This window comes from Sciurus vulgaris, assembly GCF_902686455.1.
Source record: "Sciurus vulgaris genome assembly, chromosome: 2".
NCBI lineage: Eukaryota > Metazoa > Chordata > Mammalia > Rodentia > Sciuridae > Sciurus > Sciurus vulgaris.
In genome coordinates, this window is record NC_136462.1 from 180,262,577 (window position 1) to 180,284,503 (window position 21,927).

The window sequence follows — 21,927 nt, forward strand, 5'->3', positions numbered from 1 at the left end:
ATTAGTCTGTCATTTACCTCGGGAGCTGACCCTTTCCAGGCCAGCATGGGGTCCAGTGGTGTCTGGAAAATGGAAACGTGGAAAGCTTGAGTGTGACATATATAAACAGTCTGAACCAAAGAGCAGAGCCTGTCTTCGTAGAATCTGCTGTGGCTCTGGAGGCCCTGGGTCTGCGATGCTCACCTTGCTTGGGGACCCCTGGGCCCAGTTCAGGTGAGCTGGTTCTCATACGGTTCCAGGGTCTTGGTCCTCTTCCGCCCCCGTCCATGGGCACATTACTCTGCCTCTTGGAAACCCTAGTGCTTCCACTGGAAGGCCAGTGGGATTGAAGAAAAGGACTTCCCCTGGGGAGGAAGTGTAGGGCAGTGACAGAATCAAGGACACAAGCGCTAGTTCCAGTCACTGTGAGTCGCCATGTGACCGTGATCCAGCCCATTCCATTCTCCACCCTTTGGCTCTCTACCAGTTTGAGAATCAGATGAACACTCTGGACTCAGCAAAATAGATGATGCACGTTCACCCCAAATTCTGCACGCGAATTGGCGGTATTCCCATTCTCCCCAAACCTCTTAAGATTAAAACCAACCAGGGTTCACAGTGAGGCACTGTTACTGCTCACTGGGTGTCCTACCTTTCCATTTTCCCATCTGTAAAACTAGCCTTCGAGCCAGGTGTGGTGGTGCATGGCTTTGATCCCAGCAACACGGGAGACTAAGGCTGGGCATTTAGTGAGACCCTCTCGAAAGAAAAAGGGCTGGGAATGTAGCTCAGTGGTAAAGTGCCCCTAGGCCCAATCTCCAGTCCCAAAAATAAAAAATAACTAGAGGGTGGGACCAGATGATTTCTGGGGTCCTGTCTGTGTGGAGCTGCTCGTGTCGCGTTCTGGTCCCCTATTGGCTCCTCTTGTCAAGCCTACCACGGCAAGAATTGGGACTCGATGACTGGCTGAAAACGTGCCATGTGTGGAGATGGGTCTGGCCAACCTCAGGGGTTCTTTGCCCCTCAGGAAGAGCCTAGTGGCAGTGCTTCTCACCTCCACCTGTGGGGTGCCACCTGGTATCCTTGAATGTGGGAGATCCAGAGCAGGCTTTCATGAACCCCTCTTCAGCTGCCTCAGGGGCTTCTCACCAGTCTGGGTGAAGGGACCATCTGTACCCAACTCTCTGCTCTGGCAGGCCCAGAAACCAGTCCAAGGGAATGTCTCTGGCCACCATGAGAAATAGCTGCCCATTTCTATCAGATACAGACCTTGTGCCGGGGCCTGTGAGGTACAGCGCTCAATACCCAGCCCCTGTCTTGCTCTTAGGAGGTTCTCTGGACCAGAGGAAGAATTTACCAGGTCAGATTTCTCAGTTACAAGCAACAGAAGACAACCAACAGACATAAGTGATATAAATGACATTCACTTATTGATGCAAAATTTACTCCAACTTACTGGATGTGGTGGCGCATGCCTGTAAGCTCAGCAGGCTGAATCAGGAGGGTCACAAGGTCCAGGTCAGCTTCAGCAGCTTAGTGAGGCCCTAAGCAACTTAGTGAGACCCTGTCTCAAAACAAGAAATGCGAAGGACTGGGCATGTGGCTCCGTGGTTACCATTCAGGGCACTGGGACTGCAGGCAAGGGGTGGAGTCCTCACCTTCAAGATGGCTCCAGTCTTCAATCTCAGGACAGGAAGTCTTGGTAGTAGTGGTGGGTTCTGGGCTGGGGCCGGGCTCAACCGTGTCCTCAAGAACCAGGCCCTCCGCATCCTGCTTGGCTTCCTGGCACACAGGCTTTTCCTCCTTGGGCTTGTCGCCTCTGGGTCATAAGCTGGCATCGCATCATAGCCAGCGCCAAGAAGCCTCCCGTCAGCAGCCGATGGCTGCAGGATCAGCACCCGCCAACTCTGCCTCACTCTGCCCACATCACCAGTAGGCAGACCCCCGGAAGGGTCCAGGCAAACCCCCTCGGGTCTCATGGGCCATGCTTGTCGCATGGCCACTCCTTGCGGCAAGGGAATCTGGGAAAGTGGGAGCCAGACAAAGGGGTTCAATCGGAATTCTCCCTCGAGACTGGGGTGGGGCCTCCCTTCCCTGAGTATCTCGCTGCCCACCCACTTGATGCCTGGACAAAACTGGGTTTCTGTGAGCAAGGAAGAGGGGATGACTGCTGGGCAGTTGACACCCGCCGTCGTCAGACACCACAGGCAGACCCGTATGTGGTGAGTGCCACCCGCTTCTAAAACCCAGGTCAGACCATATTTCTTTCAAACCCCAGTCAGCCTCTATTTTCTCTTGTTTGGAAAACTAAAGGTGCCTCAGAATCACCCGGGAGGCTTGTTGAAAGCCCTGGAACTAGGTGGGGGGCTTTCACCAAGAATGTTCACTCCTAGGGTGATTCTAATTTAGTGGGCTGGGACCCGCAGGATCAAGGCCTCAGAAAGGTTCATGTGGCCCCTCTAAGACCAGGCCCCTGCCTCCCTCTCCCCCAGATCCTGTTACCCAGAATTCCCTGCCTCTTACAACATGAGCTCTGGCCCTTGGCCTTCCTTGTCCCTTTTTTATTTTTATTTTTCACTTTTTTGCGTGTGTGTGGTGCTGGGGATGGAAGCCAGGGCCTCAGGTGTGCCAGGCGAGTTCCACCCCTTGAACGTTGCATGTGCGTCTGAGCACCTCTGTGCCGGCTCTCACGAAGCTCGCCATTTGATGGGAAGAGTAAAAGGACATTACTATTCACCCCTTCCTCGTTGCCACTTCAGACTGGTAATCCATGTGAGAAGCACAATGAGAAGAAGGCCCCTGACTCAGGAGGGCTTGTGTGAAGAAGTACTGTCTTGACCACGGTCAAGGGGTGATGAGGACTTCGCAGGGGAAAAGAGATGAACTAGCAGAGATAGGACAGCAGAACAGCAGCTCACCGCATGTGCAAAGGCCCCGGGGTGCTCTAGGCTTGCTTCTGGGCTTGAATTGAACAATGGCACAGAATCAACAGAACCGGCAGCAAACAGCATGGACATGAATATAGATGAGGCAAGTGAGGCACTGAAGTGCCCAGAACCACACAGGAAGTCCTAGCAGGGCTGAGGGGTGAACTTGGCTCCTGTCTCTCTGGTCCAGGTCTCTTCCTGGCTGCCCCCGTGCTGCCTCCCAGAAACAGCTGCCTTCACTTCTGCTAAACTGCATTCTGGCCTTGCTGATCCCCCTTCTGAGCAGGAACATGGCCTCCGGCCCACAGTGGGAGTGCTGGCTTGAACTTCTTGATTTTCATTAAGAAAGAAGGGAGTGTTTACAGAGCCTGCTTTGCATTTAACCATTTGTTGCCATCTCAGGGCTGGGAAAGCCCAGGCCCAGCGCGGAATACAGTGATTTGGCCAAGGTCACAGCTGGTGATCAGAGGAGCCTCAAGAACCCAGCTTCCCTCCTTCCCTGCCACTGGGCCCTGGGAGCTCCAGGTTCACAGAGAAGCACCCCCGCCCCCCTAAAAGGCGCCAACTCTGAAGGTCCTGAGAGGAGTCACCTTTCTCAGATTTTGACCTCCTGCTGGAAGAAAAAAGGCCAAGGTGATAGGACCAAGTCATCCAGGGTGACCTGGAATAGAGCCATCGGGTCAGAGCTCAGCAGAGGGTCAGTCTTTTATCTGTTCCACAAGAGGCCAAGGAGGGTGGGACCCCTCTGGGGTTGGGTACCCCCAGCCCCACCCCAAGGCCTCGCCTGTCCCAGACAATTTCTCTGATGCTACCTGTCTCCTCCTCTCCCTCAGCTTGGACGCCTCTGTGGGGACACTCAGTTTCCTCACAGAAAGTGTGGACAAGGACTCAGGGTCTGCTTCTCTGTTGATGCATAAGAAACCACCCTGAAACTTATTCGGGAAAAGAACTATTTTAATATGCTCTCCGATTCTGTGGATCAGAAATTTGCAAACCCCCCTCCCTCTGTGGGAATGACTTGTCTCTGATCTGTGGTAACCGAGGCCTCACTTGGGAGGCGCTGGAGGCTAGGATGGCCTCAGTGCTGGAGGCAGGAACCACCAGCAGCCTCTCCTGTCATACTGTGTGGTCATGGATGCCAGTCGCCTGCTGGGACTTGCCCTGGGGCTGTCAGTAAGAACATGTGGCCTCTCTGTGTGACCTGGGCTTCCTTATGTCAATCACAGCGGCCTCAACCCAGTCAGAGCTCAGGGTTCTCAAAGCTGTTGTCCCAGCCAACAAGACAGGAGGTGTGTCACCTTGGTGACCTAGCCTGTAAACTGTAAGGAATTACTTTACTGACTTCACTGGTTATAAGTGAGTTGCAAACCCACCCAGATTCACTAGGAGGGGAATTACAGTCCACCTCTGATGGGGGCGTGGTTAGTTCTGGGCAGGAGATGTCGCTGGGACCATCTTTGGGAAACACAATCTACCGTGATAACCGGCAGGTTTAGGGTGTGCCAGGTATTGCACTAACTCGTCTGGTCTTTCCACTCATATCAAAAGTATTTTTTAATATATATCATATTGTAATGATATGTGTACGACTTATTGAAGTATGTAAAGGCTGGCATAAGAATGAACGTAATAAAGATTCCAGGGCTTTCTTCCTGTATTGCAAAGAAGTGAAGGGACTTACCTGTGAAAGTGGCTTCCTCCCCTCCCCTGCAGTGCCAGCACCTGGTCCGGGATGTCAAGGCCTCTCTGGGAACTTCAGTCGTTACCTCCCTGGTCTCTGCCACCCGCCTATCCAACCCCCACCCATGCTTTCCTCCTAGTTTTCAGAGCACAGTAAGCTTTTGAAAGGGCCGACGCTGCCCCCCAAACTCTCTCCTGGCTTCTGACCTCTGGACACAGTCACAGCTTCCAGGTCCCGGCAGGACCTGGCCCGCGCCTGCTTCTGTAGCCCCCTGAAGTCCTGGTCCTTCTGCATCTCATCCTGGGCTGGGCAGGCCTTCTGCATCAGACTCTTGCATGGGTCAGAATTTCTAGGGGTGTGGGGCCCAGGAACTTGCACATTTATTTATGTATTTATGGAACCAAGAATTGAACCCCAGGGTGCTTTACTACTCAACTATATCCCTGCTCCCTCCTCCTGCTTATTAAAAAAAAAAAAGAAATTTTAAATTTTAAGATTGTGTTTTGGTAAATTACCCGGGCTGGGGCTGGCCATGAACTTGAAATCCTCCCAGTTTCTGGGATTACAGGCGTGTGCCACCATGCCCAGAAGGAACTTGAATTTTAAAAAAAAATTTTTTTTAAGTTGTAGATGGACACAATACCTTTGTTTTATTTATTTATTTTTATGCAGTGCTGAGGATCAAACCCAGTGCCTCACACGTGCTAGGCAAGCGCTCTACCACTGAGCCCCAGCACCAGGAAATTGAATTTTAAATGTGCTTTCAGATGATTCTCATGAAAGTGCAAATCCCACCTCGCCTTCGGGCTCATCTCTTCTAGTGCAACACCTTCACCCCATTCTGCAGATGAGGAAACTGAGACAGACTGAGAAATTTCCTCCACAGCCTCAGGATTCAGGGAACTGAGAGGTAAACCCAAGCCAAACTTCAGGACAAATGTGCGTTGGGAATCTCCAAGAGACTTTCCCCAAACCACTGGATCAGCGAGTGAGGTCCAGAGATGACCATTTGGGAAACGCGGGAGGCAGAGTGACCTGGTCCCGACAGGGAGCAGGCCTGGGTCTCAGGGCACGGGAGGCCGACACCGCAGCGCGCCCGGGAGCCTGCAGGTGGCGCCATCTCCCAGGCAGCGAGGCCCGCGCGCGGCCTGACCTGGGAGAGGCCGGGTCCTTCCCGGTGGTCTGTGCCGCATGGAGCGCGGGCCGCGAGGGGTGCCCGCTTAGGATCCCTGCACCCCTGTGTCCCGCGCCGCCCGCCTCACCCTCCCCTCAGCCCTGCCGGCCCGCCCCGCAGGGGGTGCAATGTGACCTCGCTGCTCCTGGTGTCCTGGCGGGTACAGAGGGTAAGAAGTGGGACAAGCCAGCCTGGATGGGGGGGCCATTGCAACGGCAGTGGTGACAATGGTCATTTTCCTTGGCCGGCTCTGCAAGGACCCTGCATTGCTGTGGGGGTTTCTCGCCCTCTGGGAAGTCCCTCCTGGGCCCCTGGGGTCTGGCTGAGGAGGGCAGCACCGTGGTGGGCACTTCTCCCTAGTTTGGCTGGGGGGCAGCTAACTGCCCACTCCTAGGAGGGGAAAGCATGTCCAAGGCTGGGGACTTCAGTTGTTGCACTGGACACTGGAGCTGGGTCCCCAAGGCTCTAGACCCCAAATTGCTCTCTCTGCTCCTGATGAGTAGCCCACCTCCATACCCCAGGTCAAGTGACTTGTTTCCAGCCCCACAAAACCATTTCCTCTACCTCCTTCCCCCATGTGGCTAGTGGGCCCACCCTGTAGGGCGTTTGCCTTGCTGTCCTGGCCCTCCAACCTTAGGGGCCTGGAGTGACCCAGCCCTCCTGGGGAGGGTGCCCAGAAACTGTCTTTTCAGCACAGGGCCAGGGTGAACCTTGGACACATTCTGGGAATCGCTGATAAAGTCATGCCTTGGAGCAGGGGGATAATGTTTGCTCTAAAAACTCCCCAAATGGCCAGTTTCAAACCATGAAAACAAAATTTTTTTTCACAATGAACCCGTTGGCTCTGGGAGCTGTACAGCCAGTGGCAGCGCACCAGTGGGAAAAGGTCTCTTTGAGACTTGTTGATAGAAGGTCCTTCGTCTGCTTTGTTATAGGGCTGGCCACGGAACCCACAGGGCTGGGTGCAGACTGGAAACATACCACCTGTGGTTCTGAATGTGCTAAGAATTTCAAGACAGCACAACAGAGTCTTAAACTGAATGTGGACCCTTCTGAGTGAGGGCCCTGTTTAGTTGCATAGGCTGCACACTGGTGACATCTGTGTTGTCACCAGCCATAACCTCCTTTCTGTCCTTCCTGTATCTCCCTGACTCCCTATAAGCCAACCTTCACTCAGCAGCCCAGGGGTGTGTTTGAATACCTAAGCGGGGCCTTGTCACCTCCCTGAATTCTATTTGCCCTTATGAGCTAGGACAGACCCTTCTGCCTGGTCTGCTTCCTGGACCGTAGTGTCCCTTGGTATGTGTTCTCATAGTTTGTCACTTGAGGTCCCCCAGTTGGCTCTCATTGCTGTAGAAACTTCACAGTTACAGGTAAGGAATCTGCATGGAGGTGCCGCTGAGGAGGGCGGCTGGGTTCTGGATGGTGCCCTGGCCCCCTGCAGGCCTGGGTCTCCCCACTTCCAGATGGTAAGTTCTGCAGGTGGCTGCTTGCCTGCAGCGGGGTGGGAGGCCGCGCCAGTGTTCCTACGGGACTGGGAAAGGTTTGGTGGCAGCACAGAACAGCCCTTGCCCATGCTCCGGGTTTAGCCTCAGCCGGCCCCTCTTGGCTGCGCGTTAGTAATCTGGTTCGTGTTCATATTAGCCAGGCTCCGAACTGTGGCTGTCACATTGGTTGTAAATCCAGATGACATCCCCAGCCCGCCCCCTCCCTCTGCGTGCGGATTGCCCTCGGCCACTGTGGGCTCTGGGGGCAGCGTCCAGGCTGAGTCACAGTCACAAGCATCACGAGCAGGGGATTTGGTGCCCTGTGTGGAGTGGGGGGGAAGGATGCAGCCCCACGGGGGGCCATCGGCCATTGCAGCCTGCCTGTCCCTGGCGGCTCTGCTGTCACCCTGGCCTCACTTTGGTCAGGTGACCTCCCTCAGTCAGAGGCTAAGTGCCCCTTCTTACTGGCCTCTAAGCTGTCTTTAATACCAGCCAGCATTTATTAAGCATTTACTGGGTGCCCAGCATTGTTGAGAAGGGTTTTCTGGATTTTATTTCCACCATTTCCTCACAACACCCCGCAGAAGTTATTATTATTATTAATTCTCCTTTTTTTTTTTATACTAAGGATTGAACCCAAGGGCCACATCTTAACCACTGAACCACATCCCCAGCCCCTTTTTCATATTTTATTTAGAGACAGGGACTTACTGAGTCACTTAGGGTATTGCTAAGTTGCTGAGACTGGCTTTGAACTTGTGATCCTCCTGCTTCAGCCTCCCAAGCAGCTGGGATTACAGGCATGCACCACGGTGCCCAGAAGTGAAGGCTCAAGCGGTGGGGACTCCGACCTCCCACCCCCCATGGCCCCGGGCACAGTGGGGCCACTGAACTATGCACCAGCTCCTATGGACAAAAGAGGAAAAGGAACCAGGGCCTTTTGTGGCCTGGTTGTGTCCCCCGACCCTGGGAAGTGACACCAGCTCTTCCCCTGGAGGCAGGCTGGCTAAGTGGGTTGGAAATCCCAGGAGTTGGGGTGTGTGTGGCCCAGGAGCTAGAGGGGTGCTGGCTGTCCCACCTGAGCGAGGGGAGAACAGACGTCAGCGCCACCTGCCTGGGGTGGGGGTGGAGGAGAGGGGGAGGTCCCCTGCTCTGCTCCTGGAGAGGACGGTGGCCATGAGGTGGGTCAGGGGGCTGGTTGGGACTGGAGGATGCCCCCACCCTCTGAGGGCCTCCATCTCCCCACCTCCAGCTTCCAGGGAGGACCTCTGCATTCCAGGGGCCTGAGGTCCTGCTGTGCACAGTCAGGACACCACCATGTAAATGAGGGGGCGGATCTGGTCCCTGAGGCCCACAAACCGGCTGACAACAGCAGTGTTCCCTGGGGTCCAGGAGGTCTCCAGCCAGCCTGTCAGCAGAGGCTGGGGACAATCCTTCCTCACCCCTTTTGGGGAGGCTGCTTGCTTAGCCCTCTGGGGTTGAAGCCCCCAATCTCTGCTGCATCCTTACCATTTCCTCCTCTGTCTTCCTTGTAAGGACACTTGTCATTGGATTCAGGGCCATTGGGGTGTTTCAAGATCTTCCTTTCTTTTTTTCTTTTTTGGCACTGGGGAAGGGACCCAGGCTGGTGCATGCTAGGCAAGTACTCTACCACTGAGCTGCGTCCCAGCCCCATTCAAGATGGTGTCTCCATGCCAGGCACAGAGGCACACACCTGTACTCCCAGCACATTGGGAGGCCAAGGCAGGAGGATCACGAGTTCAAAGCCAGCCTCAGCAACTCAGTGAGACCCTGTCTCTAAATAAAGTATTTTTAAAAAGGGCTGGATGCGTTAGTCAGTGGTTAAGCACCCTGGGGGTTCAATCCTCAATACAAAAAAAAAAAAAAAAGATGGTATCTCAAAACCCTCAATTGTATTTGCAAAGTCTCTCTGTCCAGTAAGGTCACATTCTCAGTGTAGACATATCTCTTGGGGGTCACCCTTCACCCACTCCAGGGATGTCACAATGGACCACACCTCACAGAGGACCAGGGGACTCTCCTCTAAGACCTCAGTGCTGCGTGCAGCAGGCTCAGTAAATGGGAATCCTCTGGAAGAAATCAGAAATTGAGGCACAGGGAGGAAAAGGCCAGGGAGGCCCCAAGACCCTCCCGTGGTCTCTGTCGGGGAGTGGGTTGGGCTGGCCCCCTGGTGGGCACGGCGGCAGGCACGTGCGGCTCAGCATCCCGCGCTGGCAGACACTACCCAGAAACATATTTTACCCATAAACGGGCCAATTAAGAAGGCAAATGTTTCCAAACAGGAGGATTTATTGGCATAGAACGTGCCATTCCTCCAAGCATGAGGAGTGGGGCGTGTGCGGCGCCATCTGGAGGGGCTGTTTATCATATTTATTTAGTTGCTAGTTGCTGGATTGGAATGGGCTGGGCTTCGCGAGGTGTGGGCAGGGACCCCTGGGAGGGCACAGGCTTCTGCACACGCGTGTGCCGGTGTCCGTGCAGATGCACTGCACGTGTCTCCAGGAGACATGTCTCCTGGCTGAGTGCGCATGTCTGCGGGAGCCTGTTGCTTTCACTGCATGAGCACCCAGGTACCTCTGTGTACCGGAAGGTGAGCATGCACAGGGTTGCTCGTGGGCCTGCATGCATGTGTCCTAGTGCCTGTGCATGCACATGTGTATCTGTGTGCACAAGTGTGTGCACTCTTCATGTGTGCTCATGCACGTGTGGCCCAGTGCGTACTTGCCTGTCACACGCCCTTCCTGCCCTACCTGATTTCACATCCTGCCAGCATTAGATGTCCTGATTTCACATTCTGCCAGCATTAGATGTCCTGATTTCATATCCTGCCAGCATTAGATGTCTCCTTAGAGTCTCTTCCTGAGCAGCCTCCCCCCTGTTGCCCCTCCTCCAGCCTCTCTCTCTCTCTCTCTCTCTCTCTCTTCCCTGTGAGTCCCTTTCTCACCTCTTTCTAGAACAGGGATCACCAGCAGGTCCTGGGAATGAGAAGTGGGTTGACCTAGGCTTTTTTCTTTCTTCCTCTTTTCTCCCTGGTACTGGGGACTGAACCCTGGGGCACTCTACCAGTAAGCTACACCCCGGTCCTTTTTATTTTTCATTTTGAGGCAGGATCTTGCTAAGTTGCCCAGACTGGCTTTGAACTTGGCATCCTCCTGCCTCAGCCTCCCAAGTTGCTGGGATTACAAGGGTGTGACCCCACACCTGGCTCCCTCTGTGTCAAGCTTTGAGACCCTGCAGGAAACACCCTCTGCAAAAGGGTGAAGATAACTCTCCCTGATAGGATTTTCCCCAGGATTCTGTGAGATTGTGTCTAGCACACAGTAGGTGCTCAGACATTGTGCATCCCCCCTCCTCCCCCATCCCCGTTCACCCCCAAGGACTTCCTTGGTTGCCACTCTCTGGAGGGAGGACAGTGGGAACCCTGGGGGCTGAGGGACAGTTGGACCCCTGACCAGGTGACTCCATAGCCTTCCCAGACTCTTCCTGGTGAGTCTCCAGTGACGTCAGCTGTGGGACTTCACCAGCGCTGGGATTTTTCTAATCAGGCTTTTCCCGTTAAATAGGCATTTTCGTATTTTCACTGAACTACGTAAGTCACAGAGGATTCTGATTTTACAGCCCCTGTTTTAGAGTCTGACGTTCTGGGCTGTAAAGATGTAATCAGCTGTCACAAGAGATGGTTTCTCTGGCACTAAGGCAGGGGGGCTGGGATGGCAGCAGCGTGATTGGAACTCTTAAGTGTCTAAAGTGACTGTCACAAGTCCCTAGAGCCACAATTCAATCAGCCTCTCCAAACGGGAAATTCAACAGAGAGTGTTAAGAAGATGGTGGAGGATGAAAATGAAAAAGAAAAACATTCAGGGTGGAATTGAATCTTGGAGTCATTTGATGGAAATTTTAAAAATGAACAATAACAGTCCCCTAAAAGCACGTCTTCTTCAGTTTTGCTGAAGAGGAAACGGTTTGCTTTCTGGGATTCTGGAAGAACCTTTCAAGGTTTTTCTTTTTCTTTTTCTCTTTTCCCTCTCCTTTCCTCCTTCTCCCCTTCCTTTCTTCCACAAATGTTTCCTGAGCACCTATTATGTGCCTTAGGCACTGGGGATGCAACCATGAACAATAGAAATGTCGGTCCTACTCTTACGGGTTCTAATCCTCTCCCACTCTTGGGCACTAGGGTTGCTTCCAGTTTTTGCCGATAAGGGACCGATGAACACATTTGTGTAGATACCAGATGAGGCCCAGACTGAAGTGTTCTATGGCCCCAGAAATAGTGACTGAGGCCTGGCCAAGCTTGGCATTGGACACCCCACATTCTAAGGAGCAGATTGACTTCAGGGAAGGACACACCCTCCAGGCTGAGTGGCAAGTTCTGAGGTCCCAGCTGCCCTCTCAACCTGTCCTCCTGTCCTGTCTCCATCAACAGAAAACCAGCAAGGGATGGAGAGAGGAGAATTATTGGATCATAATCTGTTATTGTCCCAGTTATTGTTGCACCCTGCGGGAGAGAAGGGATCTTCAAAGGGACCGCTTGCAAAGATGGGCCCCCTGTAAGGGCAGAGGGGTCTCGTGCCACGTTGAGGGGGTTCTGCTTAGGCAGTGACCTGGCCTCTGCCCTGGAGGCTGCCCCAGCCAGCCCCCTCACTTCCCCCCACCTCCGGGCTGGGTCAGGGGCCTCCTCTGGCTCTCATGGCCCCTGGGTCGGCCTGTCACTGTCTGTCTCTGGCTGACAGCGGGGGGCCTTTGTTTGGCAAACAGCAGGTGCTCACTATGTGCTGAGGGAGGAGCTGTGTTGAAGGAGCACTAAGTGGAGGGAGGTGCTGGCTTAGGGTCCCTGCGGCTGGGTGTCCCTCCTCCGCGTTCTTCCCTGCTCTTCCTGCCAGGCCCTGGTCTGGCCTTCATTTCACAACCAAATAAACAAGTCTCAGTCCTCCGAGAGCTTTCCTCCAGGCAGTCCTGTGAAGGACTGGAAATGTCCCAGGACACAGTTCATGACAAAGGAGTCCCTGGGAGGAGACTTCTGGAGGCAGGTCAAGCCTCCTTAGAGATGGCAGCCCAGGCCCTTGCGGACACTGGGCTCTCTGCCGTAGAACTGTTCCTTCCTTCTCTGCAGGCTCAACTTCTCCTCCTCCTGCCAGGCCTGGCTGAACCTCTCCTCCCCCAGGAAGCCATCCTTGGTTTCTCCAGCTGGGCGAGGCTTCTTTTGGAGATCAGTCCTATTAGCTTTTCCCGCTTTTTTAGTTCTTGTATTGGGAATTGAACCCAAAGGTGTTTGCTGTGACCAGTGCAGCCAAACTCACAGTTCGGGTGAGGAGTGAAGGGGGGTTAGAAAAATAAAGGCTCACCAACACAGATTTCGAAGATGAAGCTGGAATCAGGTGGAGCCTGCTCTCTGATGGAGCTGCAGATCTGAAGAGTTACACCAGCAATCTTTATTTATATATGTCTCATCAGGTTAAAAACTATGCAAGCATTATTTTTTGTATTCAGGAAAGTTCAGAAACTAGGACATCTGTGTAGCTTTTCCTCAGTTGCAACTCACAGTTGCAAAGTGCAATGTGAGGGGCTTTGTGTAGCTCTCAAGAAAGTCCATTGTTAACAGTTGCTATAAGGTGGGCAGGAACTGAAGAAGTGGAGCTGGTGAAACACTGTGGTTGTCTAGCATAAGAATTCCTTCTTTCCTGGGAGCCGTGTGCCTGAGATCAAGGTCAGAGCGGACAGGACTCTTGCACAGAGCCTCCTCATGCAGGGCATTGCCACAGCAGCTAGGCATCCTGTGCCCTTGCACATACACATTCCCAGGCACCAGGCATGCCACAGTCATGAGGGCATCAGAGACCCCTGCTCTCAGTCACTGCTCTCCCATCCTCTGTCACCACTCTCCACAGGTGTTCTACCACTGACATACACCCCAGCCTTTTTAAATTTTATTTTGAGACAAGATCTCACTAAGTTTCTCAGGTTGACCTCAACCCTGTGATCCTCCTGCGTCAGCCTCCTAAGTAGCTGAGATTAGTCTGCACCATTGCACTGGGGTTTCAGTACACATTTTTGAACAGTGTTGCTGGTTAGCTGAACCTGGTTGGAAGGTGAGGTGCAAAGCATCTAGAGGTGAGGTAGGGCAGGCAAGAGAGGAAAGGCAAGCCAGAGAGAGGGCACAGGATGAGCAAAAGCTTGGTGTCAGGAAGTCCCCGGGGCAGGCGGGGCTCTGGAGCAGTGTCGCCAGAACCTGAAGCTCCAGGTTCTAGGTGGTAAGTGATGAGGCTGGCGTGACCCCCAGGGGGCAGGTCCTGACTGTGTTGGTGCTGAGGAGTGGGGTGTTGACCTGAGCCCTAGGGAGCCAGTGATTGTGGGGGCCCGGGGAGGGATGGGATGGAAGGGGTGTTGAGAAAGTCTACTCCACCTACACGGGGAGGCAGTGGCCAGGGAGGCATCGAATGAGAGCCTAGGTAGGGCGAGAGGGCAGACCTGGAGAGCAGGGCACAGACTCAGTGAGACTCCACAGGGAGAGTCCCCCAGCGGGCAGTGATGGCTAGGACGGAAGCCAGATGGCACCTGGGACTCTGCCTCACACGAGCGGGTGGCTGGTGGCGGAGTCAGGGCGGGGAGCGGGGAGCAACTGTGGTTGGGCTGGGTGCCCAGCAGAAGGCGGGGCTTCGGGAAGAGTCGGGAGGTCACAGTGCCCGGGGGCTGGAGAACGCTCTAGCTTGAGCAGGAGCCTGAGTAAGGCTGTGGGGTAGAGAGAAAGCTCCAGAGACGCCGGCTCTACACAGGCTTACTGACCCTCTGAGAAGTTCATCATCAATATTAATTCAAATGTCAATATTTACTTTTGAAATAAAGATGTCGAAAAACGTAAAATTTGGATTTAGAAACAGCTTAAGGAAAAAGCAGAGACATGATATGACACTCAATTAGTTATGGCCTTTCCCAAATAGACCTAAATTATTCATTTTTAAAAAATACCTGTCTGTGAAGTTGGATGTGGTGGCACATACCTGTGATCCCAGTGACTCAGGAGGCTAAGATAGGAGGATCGCAAGTTCGAGGACAGCCTCAGCAACTTAGTGAGCACCTGCCTCAAAATAGAATATTATAAAAGGGCTGGAGATGAGGCACAGTGGCAGAGCACACGTGGGTTCTGTCCCTAGTACTCAAAACAAAACAAAACAAAACAAAACAAATCTGTATTCCCTGCCCCTCCATCCTACCCGCTAGAAAGTAACTGGGTGCTGCATCTGGCCTTTGTTCCAAAGGGGACCTCCAGTAGTGGGCTGTGGGTAAAAGTGCTCTCCTGACCCGCACTGCAGAGGTTTGTTAAGTGACTGTGGCTCACTAGCGTGGGGAGAGTGAACACTTGTAGAAATAGGTGCCTGGCCTGCGGGGTTGGGAGTTAGTTTAGCTGGGAGGCCCCAAAACTAGAGGAAGTGGGATAAGCTGATGCCCAGCTTCTCCAGTCACCCTGGGAGGGCTGGAAACTGAGGCTCCTGAGGCCATGAAGCCAATAAGTGGCCGAGCTAGGATTTGAACCCAAGTCTGCTCAGCTCGGAAGCCAGGTTCTTGTTCAGGTTTACAGGTGAAAACCAAGGCCACCTGTTAAAGTCCATTTTTCATCACTGTGACCAAAAGTCTTGACAAGATCAACTGAGAGGAGGAAAAGCTCATTTCAGCTCAAGGTCTCAGAGGTTCAGTCCATGGTTGGCTATGAGCAACCAGCAAGCGGAGAAAGAGCTCTGCTCACCAGGGACAGAATATAAGCCCCAAAGTCACATCTCCCTCCAGCGACACCCTACCTGCCTACGGTTAACACCCAGTCAATCCATATCCATGGATGAATCCACTAATTAGGTTACGACTCTCATATCTCATCATTCCAACTCTGAGCATTCTTGCATTGTCTCACCCATGAGTTTTGGGGGGACACTTCGTATCTAAACCGTAACACTGTTTGTTTTACATCAGGGGCCAGAGGGTTCCCAGAGCTCTTGTGACCATTTAACAGATGGAGAGACTGAGGCAGAACCAGGAGTAGAACCTAGACCCACTGCCCCTCGGTCTGAAGTTCTCACCACAGCAGTTATTCCGGGGAAGAGAGGCGTGCAGGAAAGACACCAGCTTGGCAGGGCCAGGGTTCAAATGTGTGTGCAGTGGGGTCTTTGGAACCTGTCCCCACACCTCACTTGGCCCTGGGAGCCTGTGGCTCCTGCTCAGAGCAGATGCAAATGAGTTGCTGAGCTCTTCAAAGAAGAACCCTGTCCTTCAACTTGTCCCCTGCATTTTACACCACCATGTAAAATTTTCCATTAATTCCTCAGAATAAAATGTAGTGGCTGTTAATTTCTGACGCCTGGGAGGTAGCCAGCTGAATGCCTTTTTATGCCTGAAACTATTTTCCACCATTAGGGGAGTGTAATAAAAAGTTTTCTTTTTTCGATTTTATTTTTTAATTAGGCAAGAACGTGAGGGCGCTGGGCTGGCAGAGTTGTGGCTGGCAGCTGGGGGCCCAGAAGAAGCAGGGAAGACACCAACACCCTCTCTCCTCAGAACGCCACCCCCACGGCCAGAGCTCACCTTTCTGAACCCGCTGGGGGGTGCTGAGGTTTGGTTCAAATTATAATCAACTTCAGAACTTTGCTTTTCCAGAAAAGCTGTTTGCAAAAGGTAGAATGGAGCTTCAAGAAATTTCTGACTGGGCGCAGTGGCGCATGCCTGTAATCCCAGTGGCTCGGGAGGCTGAGGCAGGAGGATCAAGAGTTCAAAGCCAACCTCAGCAACAGTGAGGCCCTAAGCAACTCAGCAAGACCCTATTTATTGTCTCCAAATTAAAAAGGGCTTGGGATGTGGCTCAATGGTTAAGTGGCTCTGGGTTCAATCCCTGATACCACTAAAAAAATTAATTAAAAAAAAAGAAGAAGTTTCTGTCCTGGGTTTCACAAAGAAGCCCAATCTTGGACCCTCAAATTAATAGCTGAGGGACTTGGAGCAAGTTCTGCTCTGGCCCTCCGTAAACCTCCCAGGTCCTCATTGGAGGAGACGCAGGTGTGACTGCCTGGCTGGAGCAGACCCCAGGAACCCTGAAGTTGGGGCTCCTGAGTGTTGGAGGCAGGTGCTATCTCCAGGTTCCTTGCTGTAGTGACTCAAACACCCATCTAGGGGTTTCTGCGAAGATTTTTGTAGATGAGGCTAAAGTCAATAAGTGACTTTTAAGTAAAGGTAATGTGGGTGGGCCTCTTTAAAAGCAGAAATGGAAGCTTCCAGGAGAAAAAGAAATTCTGCCTCAAGATCGCAGCATAAAATCCTGCCTGAGTTTCTGGCCTGCGACCTGCTCTACACATTTCAGGCTGGTCAGTTCCCATAATCGTGTGAGTCAATTCCTTTAAAAAATTCTCTCTGACGGATTCTGCTTCTCTGAAGAACCCTGACTGACATGCAGAGGGAGGAAGAAAGAGGAGGGGAGAGAGGGAATCCTACCTCCCGCCCCACCAGGTTGGTAGCGTGTTTGCCTCACGTGTACAAGGCCCTGGGTTCAATCCCAGCAACACACACACACAATGAAGCCACCACCACACTTGCGCTGCCCTTCCTGTGGTGGACACAGCCAGTGCCCTGCCCACTTGTCCTTGGGACTTGCCCTTGGGCGATATCTCTGAGTGGGGACTTTGACTGCCTCAGCGTTCCCTCCAGGGGTCCCTGGGGCGGGGAGGTCCTGCCTACCTCTCCAGAACCTTCCCCAGAGACTTGGCCTGGTGGGGGCCAGGTGGCCTCACCCAGCTGAAGATGTCTGTCCAAGTTCAGGAGTGGCAGGGGCAGGGTCCAGGCCCAGCAAAAACCATACCCACCCATTGCTGCTCAGTTCAGGGTCAGAAATGGCCGAGAGTCCGTGAACCATCATCCTGGGTGGAACCCTGACCACGGCCCCAGTCACTGGCTGAGCTCAGGCCTCGGGACCTGATGGTGGACTCTAAGCTAACAGGATAAATGGACCGATGGACCAATTAGGGTGGACTGGGGCTGCCAGGTCTGGTGAGCTATTCCAGGCCCCGTCCAGTGAGCCCCCCTCTGGGGGCCCGGTGAGGAGGGCAGCAGGGTCTACACCCACTTCTTCCCCAGCAAAGGTGTGTGGAGGGGTGAATCCGAGTTGGCTCTTTTTGGAACAGGGCAGGTGAAGGACATCTTCCTAAGACATGCCCCAAGGGAGGGGTGGGCCTCTGGGTCTGCCCTGGGACTCTGCCATCACTCCCTGCTCTCTCTGTATTCCCAGAGGTGTCACAGAGCATTGATTGGCTGGGAGTTTAAGAAATCATCGACTCTGAGGGCTTTTACAACTCATTTTTTTTTTTTTTTTTTTTCTTTTTTGTATCAGGGATTGAACTCAGGGGCACTCAACCACTGAACCACATCCCCAGCCCTATTTTGTATTTTATTTAGAGACAGGGTCTCACTGAGTTGCTTAGCACCTCGCTATTGCTGAGGCAGGCTTTGAACTGGAGATCCTCCTGCCTCAGCCTTCCAAGCCACTGGGATTACAGGCGTGCACCATCTGCCCAGCTCACAAACTATTTTTAACACTACAGAGTACTTTCTCCAAGGGAAACTGCACCTGGAAGCTGAATATGTAAGGAAAACCACAGGGACCTGCCCTGACTCAGGTGGGGGAGGGCAGTGCGGATCCCTTCGGGTGACACTAAATGACAACAACATCAGAGGCAAGCTTGGGAATAAAAGCCACGTGGGTGATCAGCCACTGCTTGGCAGCCAATCTGCAGTGACAAGAACTTCTCCCTGAAAGGTGATTCCAGGTGGGCCTGGAGACCAGAGCAGGGGTCACTGGTGTGCTGTGGTCACGGGTCCCCGCAAGCTTGATCAGAAGGTAGTGGTGTGTGCACACCGCAGGGCTTACAGGCGGGAAGGTGACCCTATTAAATGGGCTGGAGTCATGGTCCCAAGGCCAGGTCACTAGGATGTAACAAGTGGAAACAGAATCCACAACTCCACATCTTCAGGACTCCAAAGACTGGATAGTGATAAGATTCCACGATTACCAAAGTCAGGGGCTGCATTTCCTCTTCCTAACACATGTGTGTCTATTGTTTTCCAGGGAAGTGAGTTTATGGATTGGGTTTGTTGAGAACAGGGTGATATCTGTGCAGCTAACTGTCCTAATCACCAGGATGTGGGCAGTTGCGACTGCACCCTCAAGAGCCAGTACAGGACAAACAGGACTGCTGGGCCCCCGTACTTATCAAGGTTGTTAAGAGATATTTGTCTGAGGAATGTGCAGCTGCCTGGAAACCTTATCTATCAAGGACAGGGGGGCCTAGCCCCGACTCATCTCCTGCATAGTTCACCCCTTCCCTCCTCCCTTCTTCCTCTAGGACCGTTCAGTTCTGGCGGGACCCAATGAGAATCAAATAGATTGGCAGGACCCAAGCAGAGGAGGACTAATGTTTAGCTGTTCAAATGTTAACCAATAACGTACAGGTCTTTGTGTGTGAATGCTTGGAAATCTCTTAAATAGAGGGCTTTCTCGCCCCTCGGGGCCGCTCCCCACTCAGCCATGGTAGTGGTCTGAGAGGCTGGCTGCGGTCCAGGCTCGAGCTTGCAATAAAATCTCGTTGTGTGTCTTGCATTACCGTGTGTGCACTTTGACTCACTGGGGATCAGTCGATATCGGGGACCAGTCGATATCGGACCCTAACAGGTTCGCATCCAGGGTTGAGCCGTGGTGTTGGTCAGTCCAGGATCTTCCTTCGGGTGCCAGTGACGTGACATTCTAACCCGAGGTGGGAGCCGAGCTCCTTGACTTTTCATGGGGACGCATCCCAGTAAACCCACTGTAAACTGAAGATATACTAAGTCATTTGATCCATCTGCCCTGCTGACCCTCAGGGCTGGGCAGCACACAGCACCCTGGGGTGGTGGTTGGTCCCCTGTGGTCACCAGGCTGACAGGGGACTGTGGCCCGCTGCTACTGCTCCTCAGCACTGGAGAGTGTCCTGTGGACCACCACTAGCCTGGGAAGATCCAAATTAACTCAAAAGTGGTTCCCACTGAACGTGTATCCATGCCTTCACGAAGTCAAAGATGGTCAGTAAGTCGAGGATTGTCTGAATCTCCCTCCCGTGTCCTCTTCCTATCACACACGCTGTTAGGTGTGGCAGCTCGCCTCCTGCTCCATCCTGACCTTTCTCTGTCATCGGCATTCCTTCGTCTCTCCGAGCGAGCGCTGAGTTCTGGGTTGACAGGTCTTCTGGGCAGCAGCTTCTTTTCAGCAGACTTGTCCAGATGAAATGGGCTGAACTGGGCTCCTGCCCAATGCCTGCGTTGCGGCCCGACCCCAGGACTGCTGAACATGCCTGCAGGCAGAGGTAGGGCCTTTAAGGAAGTGGTTAAGGGAAACCCAGGCTGTTGGGGCCCACCCGGAATGCCTGGTGTCCTTGTAATAAGAGTCAGTTTGGATGCACAAAGGGATGAGTGGTGGGGGTGAACACACAGGGAGGAAGGGCCATGTGAGGACACAGAGGGAGGGAGAGACCCTCAGAAGGAACCCAAGCTGCCAGCACCTTCTTCTCAGACTTCCAACCTCCAGGACAATGAGAAAATATATTTCTGTTATTTAAGTCACTTGATCTGTGGTAGTTTTTTATGGAGCCCTGGCCAATGAATACTCTGGACCACTGTGAAATTCATTTACTGATTTCCTCCCACCCGCCCAGTTGTTCTTGGGTGGCTGTTTTCCTTCTATGGTCAGGGCAGGAAACCCTCTTCCAGGCTGCAGCCCACGGTAATTGGCCTCTTTTCTAGTTCCCATTCAAGGAAGAATGGGGAAGCAGCTCATTTCCAGCTTTTTCCCCAGGTAGGGAGCCTAGTTCCAGCTCCTCCTGTCAAGGGGCCTGGACATCTAGTTCCATCTCAGGGAGGAACTAAAACCCCACCCCGGATGGGCGTGGTGGCGCAAGCCTGTGATCCCTGAGGCTTGGGAGGCTGGGGAAGAGGATCCTGAGTTCAAGGTCAGCCTCAGCAATTAGTGAAGCCCTAAGCAACTTAGTGAGACCCTGACTCAAAAAATAAAAAGGGCTGAGGCTAGGGAGATGTGGCTCAGTGGTTAAATGCCCCTGGATTCAATCGCCGGTACCAAAAAAGCAAACCCTTCCCAACCGGAAGTCCCCATATGGCAGCCCCAGCCAGTGGGTGGCTCCGTGAGGGTGCCAGGGAGGCTGACGGCTTTGACCTTCCCACTCCGCCTCCCTCTTGTGGCCCTCCCCAGCACCCCGTCTTTGTTTTCCTAAAGCATTTTCAGTTGTAGATGGACACAGTAGCTTTTTAAATTTTTTTTTATGCGCTGCTGAAGATTAAACCCAGGGCTCACACATGCCAGGTACGCGCTCCACCACTGAGCCTCGACCCCAGCGCCCAGCCCTCTTGAACCGCCCTCCCTTTGTTCTTGTCTCCTTGTCAGACGGGCTGTCCACGGTGACCCCCCGATGCGATGGAAGGAACATTGTTTCGGTGGTCCTTTCCGCCCCACCTTGAAAAACACCGCATCCCTCAGTGAGAAGGAAGAGAAGTGCGCATGGAGGCGGGACGCTGGGCCCCGGGGCGGGTGACTCGCGCAGCCGGCCGGTGCTCTCCCCCGAGCTCCCCGCTGCACCCCGTTCTGACTCGGGGACCCTGGCCCCTTCTCATCAGCCGGGTTTGCCCTCGCCACGGTGCAGTGGCCTCGTGGGATGGATGGCCGGGCGGTCTCGTTAAGAACCGGGCTTGGCCGGTTTCCCGAAGCCCGCGGCGCAGCGAGGCCGGGCCTGCGGCGGAGGCTGACGCTCGGCTCTCGCGGGCGAGAGGGCCGCCTCCGCCTCTCGGGCTCTCAGCAACCCGGGCTGCCGCGCAGAGCCGTGGCCTGGCCCCCGAGGAGCGGGACCGCGCAGAGGCCGGCCTGCGGGCTGCGGGGCTCAGGCTGCACATCCCCATCTCTTCCAAGGGGAGGAACTGGCGACAGCGCCGTCCCAGCCCCACAGTGCAGGCCTCGTTGACTCTGACCCCTTTGCTGGATGTCACGCCTGCCTCCTCTGTGCGGCCCTCCCAGGCTGGTCTGTCCCCTGCAAGCCGTCCTCCCGCCCCCGCGCGCAGTCTGTCATGTCAAGCACGGCTCTCTTCCCTATTGATTCCTCCCTGGCTCCTCACTGCCTGCGTGATAGACAGCTGTCATGGCTGGGGCCCGGCTGGTCCTGGATAACCAGCTTCCCCAGGGGCGGCTGCTCTCCTCTGGCTGGACTGACATCAAAGCCGAGGTGTAGGCAGTGTCTGGTGCTCAGGGGGTCTCCTGGGGTGATGCTCCTGGAAGCCAGAGCAGAGCAGCTGATGGCATGGCTGGAGGGTAGGAGAGCCAATGACCAACCTCCAGGAGGGTGTCCACCTGCGCGCCCAGAGGCCATTCTCAGAGCTCAGGAGCGCCCTCCCTTTCCCACTCCTGCATCCGGTCTGGGTCCGGTGCCAGGTGTCTTTCACAAAGACCATGCGCTGTTCTCATCAGGGCAGGCGAGCCTCGTCAGAGTGCCTCTGTGCTGAGGCGGCCTTGTCTCCTGGGAATCCCCAGGCCAGGGGCAGCAGACTGTTAAGTGACACAGTGTCAGCTCCGTGAGATGCTGGAGGGGGCTTTCTGGG